This window comes from Sycon ciliatum, chromosome 10, assembly GCF_964019385.1.
Source record: "Sycon ciliatum chromosome 10, ocSycCili1.1, whole genome shotgun sequence".
Classification (NCBI taxonomy): domain Eukaryota; kingdom Metazoa; phylum Porifera; class Calcarea; order Leucosolenida; family Sycettidae; genus Sycon; species Sycon ciliatum.
The window spans coordinates 28,107,976-28,122,136 of NC_088652.1; the positions used below are offsets into that span (position 1 = coordinate 28,107,976).

General features: G+C 44.9%; 1 protein-coding gene across 1 annotated transcript in view; it reads left to right on the forward strand.

The window, feature by feature from the left end:
* LOC135825659 (uncharacterized) overlaps positions 1-14,161 on the forward strand; it is a 171,809-nt gene that overhangs the window by 126,959 nt on the left and 30,689 nt on the right. The window lies entirely within an intron of this gene.

Sequence of the window (14,161 nt, forward strand, 5' to 3'; positions counted from 1 at the left end):
CCACCAAGGGCTATCAATGAATGAACCAGTGAGTCACTGACTCCATTCCAGGTAATCGGTAGTATTCGGTACCACTACAGTCGTCCCTCTTAATCCAGGGTAGGGAGTTCAGTTCCGGTCACTGAAAAGCGAAAAGTGCAGTCACAGCTCGCCTGTACAAAGTGAATGGGCGCCTCGTGGCTGCAGTTCGAGATGCAGTTCGCGGCCCGAGTATCTTCTCCCGCGGCCTTTTCGGCCTTGTCGATGCTATTTTTAGGTAGCTGAGGTCATTACCTTTCCAATGGTGCCACACATGCCATGCTTCCAAAAATAATGCCTCCGCGCTTGGCGCGGGTGCACTTCGAAGTACTAATTTCGACCAGATCCGTACTCGGCTTCGCGAGGAACACCCGATTTTCGTGTTCAGCGGCCTCGAATTAGCCTAAACCAAGAGGATTCTACAACATTGAGGCTCGCGCTTTATCGCCGTAGAAGGAAAATGATCACAGAAACCAGCCCACGGCGATTTCCTGGTGGTAGACGAAAAAATCGAGTGAACTGCGCGCACACTGGTAGAAGCAGTGACGGTGAAAACGTGTGACTTGTGCAAGTCGGCGCGCACGGCATGCGTGCACACTGCATGCATGCACACATCCTGTATCGCCATGTATGCACCAGATAGTGCAGTGCTGGACGGAAACCACACGGCTCCCATACATACATGTACTTGCATTTACTTCTGTGACTACTTTCTCCCCCGTTTTCCGATCTTCAATCGACTATAACTCTAGATTGCCTTGGAATTTTGGGTTCAAATTTTCACAGGTTGTTTCTCGATTCTTCCCGGTTTAGAAAAACTAGCGTTTTATGCAAAACTCGCGAATTTGATTTTTCAATTGAAGTCCCTATCCAGGGACTAATACATGTGTTTCACGATGACGGCGTGAACAAGGCGGAGGACCCACAGTATAGGAAAACAGTGTTCCTGACTGAAATCATAAACTGGTTGGCGGGCCCGGTCTTGCGACAATTTGAACCACGAGATCAGGGAATAGTCCTATAATGCTCCAATAGAGTAATGAGTGTCTGAACAGTAGCATAGCCCATACGGTTCAAATGGGCACAGGATCGAGACCCTACCCGGCAACCGGTGTATGTTTGCAGTGAGCCTGGAGTAGTGTTTTCCCATACAGTAGGTAGTCCACCTTGTTCACACTGTCATCATGAAACTTACATACTACAATCAGGTACGTGTAGTTACGAAGTTTGTGTTCAAACCACACTACCCAGATCTCTTCATTTCCAACAGCAATGGCCAAACAGGAATGTCGTGAAATTATGACTCCATACCAGTAAAGAATGTTTCTCAGACCATTTTCAGTCACAGACTGACTAATGTGTTTGGTACTTTGTCGGCTCATCATCTCAACACAGATCCTAGTGAGAACAAAACTACTTATACGTACTGACGATGAAGGAACTTAGAAAACATTATCCAACAGGGAAATTGGCCATGCTGCTGAGCGCAAGCTGCTGTTAGAATGTTTAATCTGAGTCATTGACTATGATTGAGCTAGGCCTTGACAGATTATGCTAGCATAATTTTTCGCATAATTCCTACCAAAATCGAATAATCGCATAATTCGAGGCAAATTGCATACGAATCGCATAAAATTGGAATAATCCGCCTGTTCGCATCAAATTTCATACAGTTGTACATGTTCTACAACAAGTACAAATACAAGTAGATGCACCAGGAAGTCGTAGGTTTACGACTCCCTTGATACCATGTCCAGTCCACTACAATCAGTGATGGTCGTAGCTAGGTCGGACGGTGCGTTGACCCCCTTGAACTTTTGCCACTACAGTACAACGCCCTCTACAAAAAAATTCCCCTGGTATTTTGCATTTTGCACAGAACCATTATACATTACAGTTCATTTGAAAACTATAGACGCGTACCTAGGCAACAACCGTTATGCCAGCATCTATACCACATCAAATCTGTGATCACTTTGTGCATAAATTTTTCCAAATTGGGCGTCTGTTATCCAATCCTTTAGAAACTACATGTATATGAGAGTAATAATTATTGTGGAGCGATCCTGAGCAATATTCCGAAAACTATTCTCAAAAAGTTCCAGCCAAATTTGAAATATTTCAAAAAACCCTACGCGTCTATAGTTTTGAAATGCACTGTAGCAGCATAATGCGGCATAATAATATAACTAAAGAGTCGGCGTGGAGAAAGCAATTTTATTAGTGCAATTAGGAGTATAATCGATGCAGACATGGCCAGACAACAACGAGTTCATGGAATTTTTAAGGATTTTTATGTTATTCAAAATCGATTTTCGTGTTCCGCTCATCAGTGAATAGTATCGGAACTGAGGGTACTGTGTACAAAAATAGAACATTTTATAACAGCATAATTAATTAAAAGTGTGAACAACAAAGGAAGTGCTACAGCATTACATAAAAGGTGTCAAACATAGTGCTAACGTATATAACTGAGTGCAGCCACAAAGCAAGAGGTGATACAGTGCAACATGACACAACATTTACATCTGATAACCAGCTACGAGAACAACTTTAGCGCGACTACGTGCTTCTTTTGTTTACAAAGAACAGGATTATGCACACGAATACATACAGCTTCCAGAACCTTCAACTGCTTTAAAACATAACTTTCACGGCACAAAACAGAAAAGTGAGAATCATCGTACACACTAAGACAATCTGGACGTGATAACAAGTGACAAAATACAGCTGACTTTTTGCTCACGTCGCTCTCTTCCGTCTCATCCCGCTCCTTTCCTTCGACCTCCTCCGCCCTATCCTCGTCCTCCGTCTCATCTTCATCATCATCGTCCTCATCACCACCATCATCATCATCAGTCACTTCCTCATCATCCGTTTGATGCTCAGTCTCACTGCACTCCTTATCAGCCTCCAACATGGCTCCATCATCTCCACCAGCATCACAAGTCGTTTGACCGCTGCTCCGCGTCACCGTTGCTGGGTTCTCTGCTACTGCACACCCATTTCCATTGTCCATTTTGCGTGGGCCAAGTCCATTCCGTGCATAAATGTCAAGTGAATAGTTTGCTGTGCTTCTTCTGGGTCTATGAGTGAGGATATTGGTTTCATTTTGGTTTGTCGATGATCTCCCTCTCTGTCCAGACACAGTCGGCACCGTGGATCCCAGCACCGGGGGGACCACCGTCTCGGTAGTCACCAAAGGTAAAGGGGGTGGCTCAGGTGGAGGCAAGGGCAACTGCCGAGGTGAAGGTTCAGTGTCTCTCGGTGGCCCCTCCTCCATTCCAGGACGATGATGTTGTGCTAGAGTAGGCTCCGCTGCCGTTTGCAGTGGGTCGAGAAGTGGTGGCCAGGTCAATGATGGCAAACCCACCCCAGCCCCAGCCACCCACGGCACCCCAGGTGGTGGGGCCGGTGGTGGCACGGGAACAGGCGGCGCTGTCGGCACAGCGTGTTTGTCTACTGAGCTAACTGGGTTCTTACACGGCCTACCACGCTTTGGCCGCTTTGCTCTGGCTGCTGGTGGTAATAAGTGCAACGGCTGAGTGCAGCTTTGTGGCTGCACTCAGTTATATACGTTAGCACTATGTTTGACACCTATTATGTAATGCTGTAGCACTTCCTTTGTTGTTCACACTTTTAATTAATTATGCTGTTATAAAATGTTCTATTTTTGTACACAGTACCCTCAGTTCCGATACTATTCACTGATGAGCGGAACACGAAAATCGATTTTGAATAACATAAAGATCCTTAAAAATTCCATGAACTCGTTGTTGTCTGGCCATGTCTGCATCGATTATACTCCTAATTGCACTAATAAAATAATATAACTTTTAGCATAAAAATAGCATAATTCTGCAATTTTTTCAGCAATGCGAAAAGCATAATTTCACGAAAATATAAGCATAATCTGTCAAGGCCTAGATTGAGCCAGTCTCCGTCACGTGATATCATACACTGCGTTTCTGTGTTCTACGTAGCTTGTAAATGATAGCAATGATGATGTCCATGAATGTGACGTGACCACTCTTAGTCAATGACGTAGTGGTTGATTGTGTGACGATGCAGTTAGACAGTGTTGATGTGTAGCATAGCTTACATACAGTGAAGTCTGTACTTTACACTGCTGTTCATCTCATAGTGAACATTTGGGAAAATCTCAGACAAAATGTCCTTTTCTACAAGTCATGTAAGAAGGAAATGATTTTCGAACGTGATCCGCTGCAAATGTGCTGGCTGTGTCTGTAGCTGGAGTCCCAATGTGTAGGTGGAACTACCAGATATGATACCGCACAGAGCTAGAGATGCACACTCACATTGTACTGACATTGGGTATTGGCAAATCAGTGTCCCTGTAACCGACCTGGGGCCATACCACCCTTCAGGAGCCGGCTCTGTATCTCAACACTGTGTATTCTATTGGTAAAAGTTTGCATTCTGAACTCAATGCCACTGGGTTGTTATGTGTAGTGTTATGTGTAATGACGTCACGACGATTGAAGGCAAAACTCTGTAGTAAAAGGTACAGCCTGAAGTCTTAAGTGCAACGGTTTTGTAGTGTATTATTTTATTTATTAGGACAGCCCTTTTCATTGGCACAAAAAACACAATACACGTTGATTTTCAACACAATGGCACATTTTATATACATGTATAACAATTAATTAATCAAAGGAAGAAGAGAAGAAAACTGAGCCGGAAAGTACTATACTGTTAAACATACACAGGAGCAGATAAGTTTGATAGCAAAAAGCTATAGTACATGAAGTGAGATACGCATGGAAGTAACACCGTTAGTTAGCGGCCACTGCAATCTGATGGTGGATCAGCAGCCAGGACATGACGTCACTGCACCATGTGTAGGACTGGACTTGTCCGTTCTACATACAATGTTTGTTTATTCATTAATTTTGTTAAATTTGTTTGTTCGTTATGTTTATTAAACTTGGCACGTAAAAGGGTAACTGGGTCCAATGGTACAAAGACGAATACGGAAGGAAAGAAGCAAAGGGGGAAAGGAAACACCCTAGTAAAATAAAAGTTTAATAATAATAATAATAATTTGAAACTCGGATGTTGAGCCATAAATAAATGTAGAAAGGAAAAGGACATGGATACGAGTTTAGAGTAACTCTCCATCACTGTAACTGGATACTGTATACAATCAGAAAGTGCAATAACTAGGGACAAAACTGACAGAGTACTGAGCCATTCGAGATTTACTTATCTTTGATATTTATGACCCACCCAAGTTGGGTGGTGTGCTGCTTTGCTGCTTCGAATTGTAGTTAGACCGCTTTGTCAAATATCGTACTGGTCTCGTCATCGTCCAGTAACAATCGACATTCTTTGTTCCGTTGGGACTGTAGCTTTTGCCTGTTTGCGTTGCGCTTGCCTTCCCCTCTTTGGTCTTTCCATAACCTTGAACCTTCCAAGTTGGAAGACTGTCGGTTAGCGCTACGGAGATGTGTTGAAGCTAGGTGTCAGGACGTCGAATGTCTCAGTACTCTGTCAGTTTTGTGCCTAGTTATTGCACTTTCTGATTGTATTTTGTACTATAGTATCCAGTTACAGTGATGGAGAGTTACTCTAAACTCGTATCCATATGTCCTTTTCCTTTCTACAATAATAATAATAATAATAAACACAATGACAGGAACGGACAGAAGAATATCACAAAGCAAAATAGCCAAGGCTATAGAAGTACTCAGGAAATGACTGTTACGAAACCACAAGTTCTCAAATGTTAAAGGCCTTCTCGCTTGTGTCATTGTGCTCGTTTCATTGCAGTTGTATCTCGACCCCGCCGTATCACTGATGATTACGACGTGGTATACGCTACATGCGCTATGTGCGGTTTGCTGTGTGCGCTGTAGTTGTATGTTGTATGTGTATGCCTTTCTCATAATTATACGCTGTCATTTTCACACTATAACTACCTGGTGGTTTTAGTGTTAGTTGTTATTAGTCGATCGAAGTGAAATATACTGTTGAAGAGTAAATAGTTGTCCTCGTGCCGTGTGGTCGTTCGTTCCTGACTTTAAGAGAACAAGAAGGGTTCACAACAATGACAGAAACTGGTCATACCTGCACGCTGCACGCACATTCACACTATCACAGCCAGAGGAAAAGACAGCAACAACAGTAGCAACAACAACAACAACAACAACAACTTACCGTAGCACAAAAACACAAACACCATGGAGTAATCTTTCAGCATGACCTCCGTTGTACGGAGTAGGTTGAATACATAATCAAAAAATCACTCAAGTCTTTCAATATTCTTTTTAGACTAAGGTCTACACTCACCAGTGATTCTTTATCTCACATCTATCAGACATACGTACTACCTATATTCTCATATGCGAGCAATGCTCTCACACCGTTGTCCCACACTTCCCTTGACAGGCTAGAACGACTCCAGCGGAAAGCCGCCAGAATATGTCTCCACCTTCCCCTTTACACACACTTAGAACACTCCCACCTTTTGCATCGCATCAAATGGCCAACATTATTTTCACGCTTTAAAGTTAAACATATACTCTTCGCGCATTCTCTGCGCCACAATTATGCCCCACCACATATACTCTCGCTGCATACTGCTAGCAACGTGCAACCTTCGTATAATTTACGTCGCTCTCGTACTTGGCACTTGCCAACTCCGCGGACTGACCGCTGTCTCCATTCTCCCCTGTACAAGGCCCTTCATTAAATTAATTGCCTGCCCACCCAGCTTCACGAAATCCCTTCTCGTACTCCCTTCAAATCCGAGATATCCCTGCTGTTGCACAACTCTGTATGCTCGTGTGGCGACCACCCCTGCCCGTACACTTAAGTAGTCATTAACCCCTAGGCCCTGCCCACCCAATTCTTCCTCACTCTTTCTCCTTTCTTACACTAGTATCTCTTATTGGCCACTGGCTATCGTGAGAATAAAGATTTGAAACAACAACAACAACAACAACACAGCGTAACCGAGTAACCGCTCTTTTGCGACAGGCTAAGTCCGACTTTGTCCAGCAAACAACGTCAACGGGTACAAACCTCCACCGTCTACTGAAGCACCTGAAAAAACCGCCTAAGCAAACAATTCCCACACTATCGACAGCCAACTCCACTGCAGCCACGGCTATGGAGAAGGCAACAGCTCTCAACAAGTTCTTTATCTCCCAAAGCCAACAGTCCATCGACAAGACCACCTGTACTACACCAGACATCAACACTACCCCTGACATCAGTCATACTCTAAATACAATCGCAGCAACAGTGGAAGAGGTCGAGAAGCTTCTAAGCAGTCTAGACACTGGCAAGAGCCCAGGCTTTGACAACATCCCAACTCGGCTCCTGAAAGAAACTGCAAAGGAAATCTCCCCATCTCTCACTAGTCTCTACAATCTGTCCTTCAGAACCGGAGAAATACCACAGGATTGGAAAGACGCAACTATTACACCCATCCCCAAGTCGGGCAACCCCTCCCATCCTACCAACTACCGACCCATCTCCCTGCTCAGTATCAAAAACACAAGAAAAAATAGTCCACTCTCGTCTGTACAATCACATAGCGCCGCACTTACCCTCCAACCAATCCGGCTTCAGGAAACAAGACGGGACCGAACTGCAACTCGCACGGATCGTCCACCAGATATCCACAGCTAGGGATGCGGGGAAGCATGTGGTAACGTGTTTCTTCGATCTCAGTAAAGCCTTTGATCGTGTATGGCATCAAGGCTTGCTGAAAAAGCTGAGCCGCTATGGTGTCGACGGCAAGGCTCACAATTGGCTCGAAGCCTACTTGACAGGACGCAGACAGTGGGTGCAGGTTGAAGGCACAACATCCGCCTTCATACCAATACCAGCGGGAGTGCCCCAGGGCTCGGTCCTGGGACCACTTCTGTTCCTGGCGTACACCATTGACCTGCCCACTGCCTGTGAAAATGCTACAACCTCGTGTAGCCAGTTAGCGGACGACACCGCACTAATTGCCATTGCAGGCAGCTACATTGAGTGTGAGGCTGCGCTACAAAGAAGCGTCGATGCCGCAGCAGAATGGCTAGAGCGCTGGCACCTGCTAGTCAATAAAACGAAAACCGTCATCCTCCCGTTCTACCATGCTAACCGCCCCCACCACGACTACCCGAAATAAAACTTGGCCAAACCCTACGAGAAACAGTAACACAACATCGTCACCTCGGCATCATCTTTCAGCACGACCTAAGATGGTCAGCCAACCTTGACTTTGTGCTGAAGAAAGCCGTAAAATCTTTTAATATTCTCTTCAGGCTCAAATCAACTCTACACACTAAATCACTCTCTCTCATTTACAAAACGTGTATCCTGCCTATAATTGAATATGCATGCATTGCTGTCACCCTGCTCTCAATCGCAGCCCTTGACCGTCTTGAGCGAATCCAGCGCAAGGCGGCCAGAATCTGCCTCCGTCTCCCCCTCTACACTCCTCTGGATCATTCAACACTGCTCCATCGGCTCAAATGGCCGACAATGTTCTCTCGCCGCAAAGTGAAGCTCACCCTTCTTGCTCACTCCATAAAATACCAATATGCCCCACAACACATACGCTTGCTCAACACCCCCGCTCAAGTTACGGCCCAGTACAGCCTTCGACACGCACGCACTTGGCACCTCCCACCCTCCAGAACCGATCGCTGTAAAGACTCCCCACTGTACAAGTCCCTAGAATACTACAATGCCCTCCCTGCTAGCATTCGTGACGTCTCCTCCCGACCTGCTTTCAAACAAGAAATCTGCTCACTGCTGATTAACTCAATCTGCTCCTGCAGCGCTCACCCTCTCCCATACTTGTAAAGTTCAAAGTGATCTAAGTCACTTTCCAACTGTTTAACCCACAATCTCACCTTCTCATCAACTTATCTCTTTTTGGCGATGGTGCCATCGTGAGAATAAAGAATTCAAAAAACAACAACAACAACAACAACAACAACAACAACAACAACAACAACAACAACAACAACAACAACAACAACAACAACAGCAACAGCAACAGCAACAACAACAACGTTATCGTCCCTCTTTAATCAAGGCGCTGACGCCTGTTGGGAATTCCCTAGTAAAAGAAGAATAAATAATAATAATATAATAATAATCTATCGTTCCAAACTGGAGAAATCCCACTGGAGTGGAAAGATGCCACCATTACCCCAGTACCCAAGCCTGGTGACCCAACCCAACCCACAAACTACAGACCCATCTCTCTCTTGAGCACTACATCAAAAATCCAAGAAAAATTGCACATAAACTCCTCTACAAGCACATCACACCCCACCTACCCAACCAGCAGTCCGGATTCCGTGAGAAAGACGGCACTGAGCAGCAGCTTGCCCGTCTCGTCCATACCCTCTCCACTGCGAGAGACGACGGGAAACACGTCAATGCCTGCTTTTTTGATCTAAGCAAGGCCTTCGGTCGTGTGTGGCATGCAGGCCTTCTAGCAAAACTCTCCCACTATGGTGTCCAGGGCAACGCCCTGGAGTGGTTCCGACGGTACCTGTAGGGGCGTCGGCAGGGGGTCCAGGTGGATGGCGACCTATCGCCTTTCCTCGAGATCCCTGCCGGCGTCCCTCAGGGGTCTGTTCTTGGGCCGCTTCTATTCCTCGTCTACACCATAGACCTTCCACACGCATGTGAGAATCCCGGCACCACCTGTAGCCAATTTGCAGATGACACCGCTCTGATTTCCATAGCGAGAACTCTTCAAGACTGCACCCGAAACCTCCAACAGAGTGTCACAGCAGCTGGAGACTGGCTTCAAAGATGGCACCTGCTGGTTAACACAAAGAAAACAGTCCTCCTCCCGTTCTACCACAATAACCGCCCCCCTGAACAGCTACCCCAGATCACCCTCAGGAATAGTCCGCTTACCGTAGCACAAAAACACAAACACCTCGGAATAATCTTTCAGCATGACCTCCGTTGGACGGAGCATGTTGAATACATAGTTAAAAAATCAATCAAGTCTTTCAATATTCTTTTTAGACTAAGGTCTACACTCACCAGTGATTCTTTATCTCACATCTATCAGACATACATACTACCTATATGTAGGACTCAGTATAGAGTCCATGCACTATATGATGTCCAGCACCCTATATAGAGTCCATTGGTCCAAAATCCACTATACAGAGTCCAGGAGTCCACTCAGTTTTGATCAGCTTCATCCTGCCGCGCAATCCCCTATAAGGAGTACACTTTTTCTACAAGTCCCCTATTCACGGTCCAGGAGTCCAGTTTATCCAGTCACGCCGTCCTGTGTGTTGTGTCCGAAATTGAAGAGAACAAACACCTTTTCAGTTTTGCTTGCCTCGTGGCAGCGCATTCCTTTCTTCACTTCAGCCATGGCTGCCAGTTCTGCTGTGCAGTTGCTGACAGTAATCTGTCTCGAGGTAACCAAGGAGGATAAGGAGACGTTCAAAATCAAATCTGGACACGTGTCTTGTGGTTCTCTGAAGACGTTTCATCAGTGCGCGGGATGAAAGCAGAAATTGCAGAACGAGAAAAGTTCAGCACAGTTCAAATCTGACGAGTCAGGTACACTGACACTCTCTTTCGTTCGACGCCACAAGGATCCCCTGTTTGGCTGGCCATTGCTGCCAGTAAGGCGTTTGAACGGTTTCATCAGAGCGAGGGATGAAAGCAGAAAGCGGAGAACGAGAAAAGTTCAGCACAGTTCCAATCTGACGAGTCAGATACACTGACACTCTCTTTCGTTCGACGCCACAAGGATACCCTGTTTGACTGGACAAGAGCTGCCTGTACCACCGTGTCAAAAGGCTGTCCAACTACATGGCAGGACGATGACTGAGGTAAGGAAGCTTTTACTCGTTTCGATTGGTTTGCTGTTCTGTCGTTATGCTTGAATTTTTTTCCATTTTCAAGGATCGTATCGCGTTTGTTTGATGTTGCTTGAATGAATGCCCTAAAAGTAATCAACCACTTCGTAATAGTCCTCAAGGACTGCAAGGACTTTGCATCAATTGTATACGCATACGATCGTCTAGCTATCATCAATTATTATTTTATTTCATGAGAAATGTATTTTTATCCCTGTGATAATTATGTGAACTTCACGACACTCTTCCTCTACTAGGCTCTAGTATGATGTCAAATACAATGGGATCCACAAACGCAGTGCCAGTGTACTAGTAGTAGTAGTAGGAGGAGGAGGAGGAGGATTTCTCGTATGCCGATGACAAGAAAAAGCTTCTCAAGCTAATACATGTACTCGTATTCCATGAAGTAACCGTTTTGATGTCACAAACATGACATTGTGTCAGTGAAACTGCCTCGTGACAACAAATCATTGCATTTCCATCTTGGGGAAGACTGACTGACGGCAACGCTGTACAGATTGTTCAAATCATCTCATTTCAATTTAGTTGCAGTGAAGTGAAACACTGTGTACACTACATGTATGGTGGTGTGTCTGTGCATCTTGAGTGTGCACAAAGGATCTTACTGTAAGACATGTTATTATAACGAGTCGCAAATTTAACGATTGTCCAAAAATTCATAGGTTAACGAGAAGATAATGTTAACGATCTTGCAGTATTCTGCCATATCCACACATAGCATAATATGAATCAGTACGGCCTCAACGGATCTTATTATAACGAAGAAATGTCATCCGTTAAAACGTTAGATTTGCTTCCTCGTAATATTATACATGTCTTACAGTATTCCTCGTATTGCTAATAGATTATTGTCCCCACCGTCACCTGTTCACAGGTCTTTGAGTGGATGGATTTTCATTGAGCATTACATTCGTTGAGAACTTGGTAGTTGTGTGCTTCCATGCATCATTACGGTAATACGCGTATCCTTGTGCTATCTATTTGTTGCAGGTGTGCTGATCTTCAGAAGATTGCGGAACTGAGTGCTGCTGAACATTTGCATGGCCATGAGCAATGGTGAAGCTTGCTATTGCACTCTCAGCATGTCCTAGTATTATGCTGACTACTGCACTATGTGAATCTCTTACGCTACTACACGTATGTAAACGTGCGCGCATCCGCCCACGTATGCATTCGTTTCGTATAATTATTTGATTCCAAGTTTGGACTCTGTACAGTGGATTTTGGACCAATGGACTCTATATAGGGGTTGGACATCATATAGGGGCTGGACGCTCTACTGAGTCCAACATATATTCTCATATGCGAGCAATGCTCTCACACCGTTGTCATACACTTCCCTTGACAGGCTAGAACGACTCCAGCGGAAAGCCGCCAGAATATGTCTCCACCTTTCCTTTTACACACACTTAGAACACTCCCACCTTTTGCATCGCATCAAATGGCCAACATTATTTTCACGCTTTAAAGTTAAACATATACTCTTCGCGCATTCTCTGCGCCATAATTATGCCCCACCACATATACTCTCGCTGCATACTGCTAGCAACGTGCAACCTTCGTATAATTTACGTCGCTCTCGTACTTGGCACTTGCCAACTCCGCGGACTGACCGCTGTCTCCATTCTCCCCTGTACAAGGCCCTTCATTACTTTAATTGCTTGCCCGCCCAGCTTCGCGAAATCCCTTCTCGTACTCCCTTCAAATCCGAGATATCCCTGCTGTTGCACAACTCTGTATGCTCGTGTAGCGACCACCACTGCCCGCATACTTAAGTACACAACTCTGTGTGCTCGTGTGGCGACCACCCCTGCCCGTACACTTAAGTAGTCATTAACCCCTAGGCCCTGCCCACCCAATTCTTCCTCACTCTTTCTCCTTTCTTACACTATTATCTCTTATTGGCCACTGGCTATCTTGAGAATAAAGATTTGAAACAACAACAACAACAACAACAACAACAACAACAACAACAACAACAACAACAACAACAACAACAACAACAACAACAACAACAACAACAACAACAACAACAACAACAACAACAACAACAACAACAACAACAACAACATCAACATCAACAACAACAACAACAACAACAACAACAACAACAACAAAATCATTCAACACTGCTCCATCGGCTCAAATGGCCGACAATGTTCTCTCGCCGCAAAGTGAAGCTCACCCTTCTTGCTCACTCCATAAAATACCAATATGCCCCACAACACATACGCTTACTCAACACCCCCGCTCAAGTTACGGCCCAGTACAGCCTTCGAAACGCACGCACTCGGCACCTCCCACCCTCCAGAACCGATCGCTGTAAAGACTCCCCACTGTACAAGTCCCTAGAATACTACAATGCCCTCCCTGCTAGCATTCGTGACATCTCCTCCCGACCTGATTTCAAACAAGAAATCTGCTCACTGCTGATTAACTCAATCTGCTCCTGCAGCGCTCACCCACTCCAACACTTAGTTCAAAGTGATGTAAATCACTTTCCAACTGTTTAACCCACAATCTCACCTTCTCATAAATTTATCTCTTATTGGCGATGGTGCCATCGTGAGAATAAAGAATTCAAACAAACAAACAACAACAACAACAACAACAACAACAACAACAACAACAACAACAACAACAACAACAACAACAACAACAACAACAACAACAACAACAACAACAACAACAACAACAACAACAACAACAATCAAAGATGGCACCTGCTGGTTAACACAAAGAAAACAGTCACCCTCCCGTTCTACCACAATAACCGCCCCCCTGAACAGCTACCCAAGATCACCCTCAGGAATAGTCCGCTTACCGTAGCACAAAAACACAAACACCTCGGAATAATCTTTCAGCATGACCTCCGTTGGACGGAGCATGTTGAATACATAGTTAAAAAATCACTCAAGTCTTTCAATATTCTTTTTAGACTAAGGTCTACACTCACCAGTGATTCTTTATCTCACATCTATCAGACATACATACTACCTATATTCTCATATGCGAGCAATGCTCTCACACCGTTGTCACACACTTCCCTTGACAGGCTAGAACGACTCCAGCGGAAAGCCGCCAGAATATGTCTCCACCTTCCCCTTTACACACACTTAGAACACTCCCACCTTTTGCATCGCATCAAATGGCCAACATTATTTTCACGCTTTAAAGTTAAACATATACTCTTCGCGCATTCTCTGCGCCATAATTTTACCCCACCACATATACTCTCGCTGCATACTGCTAGC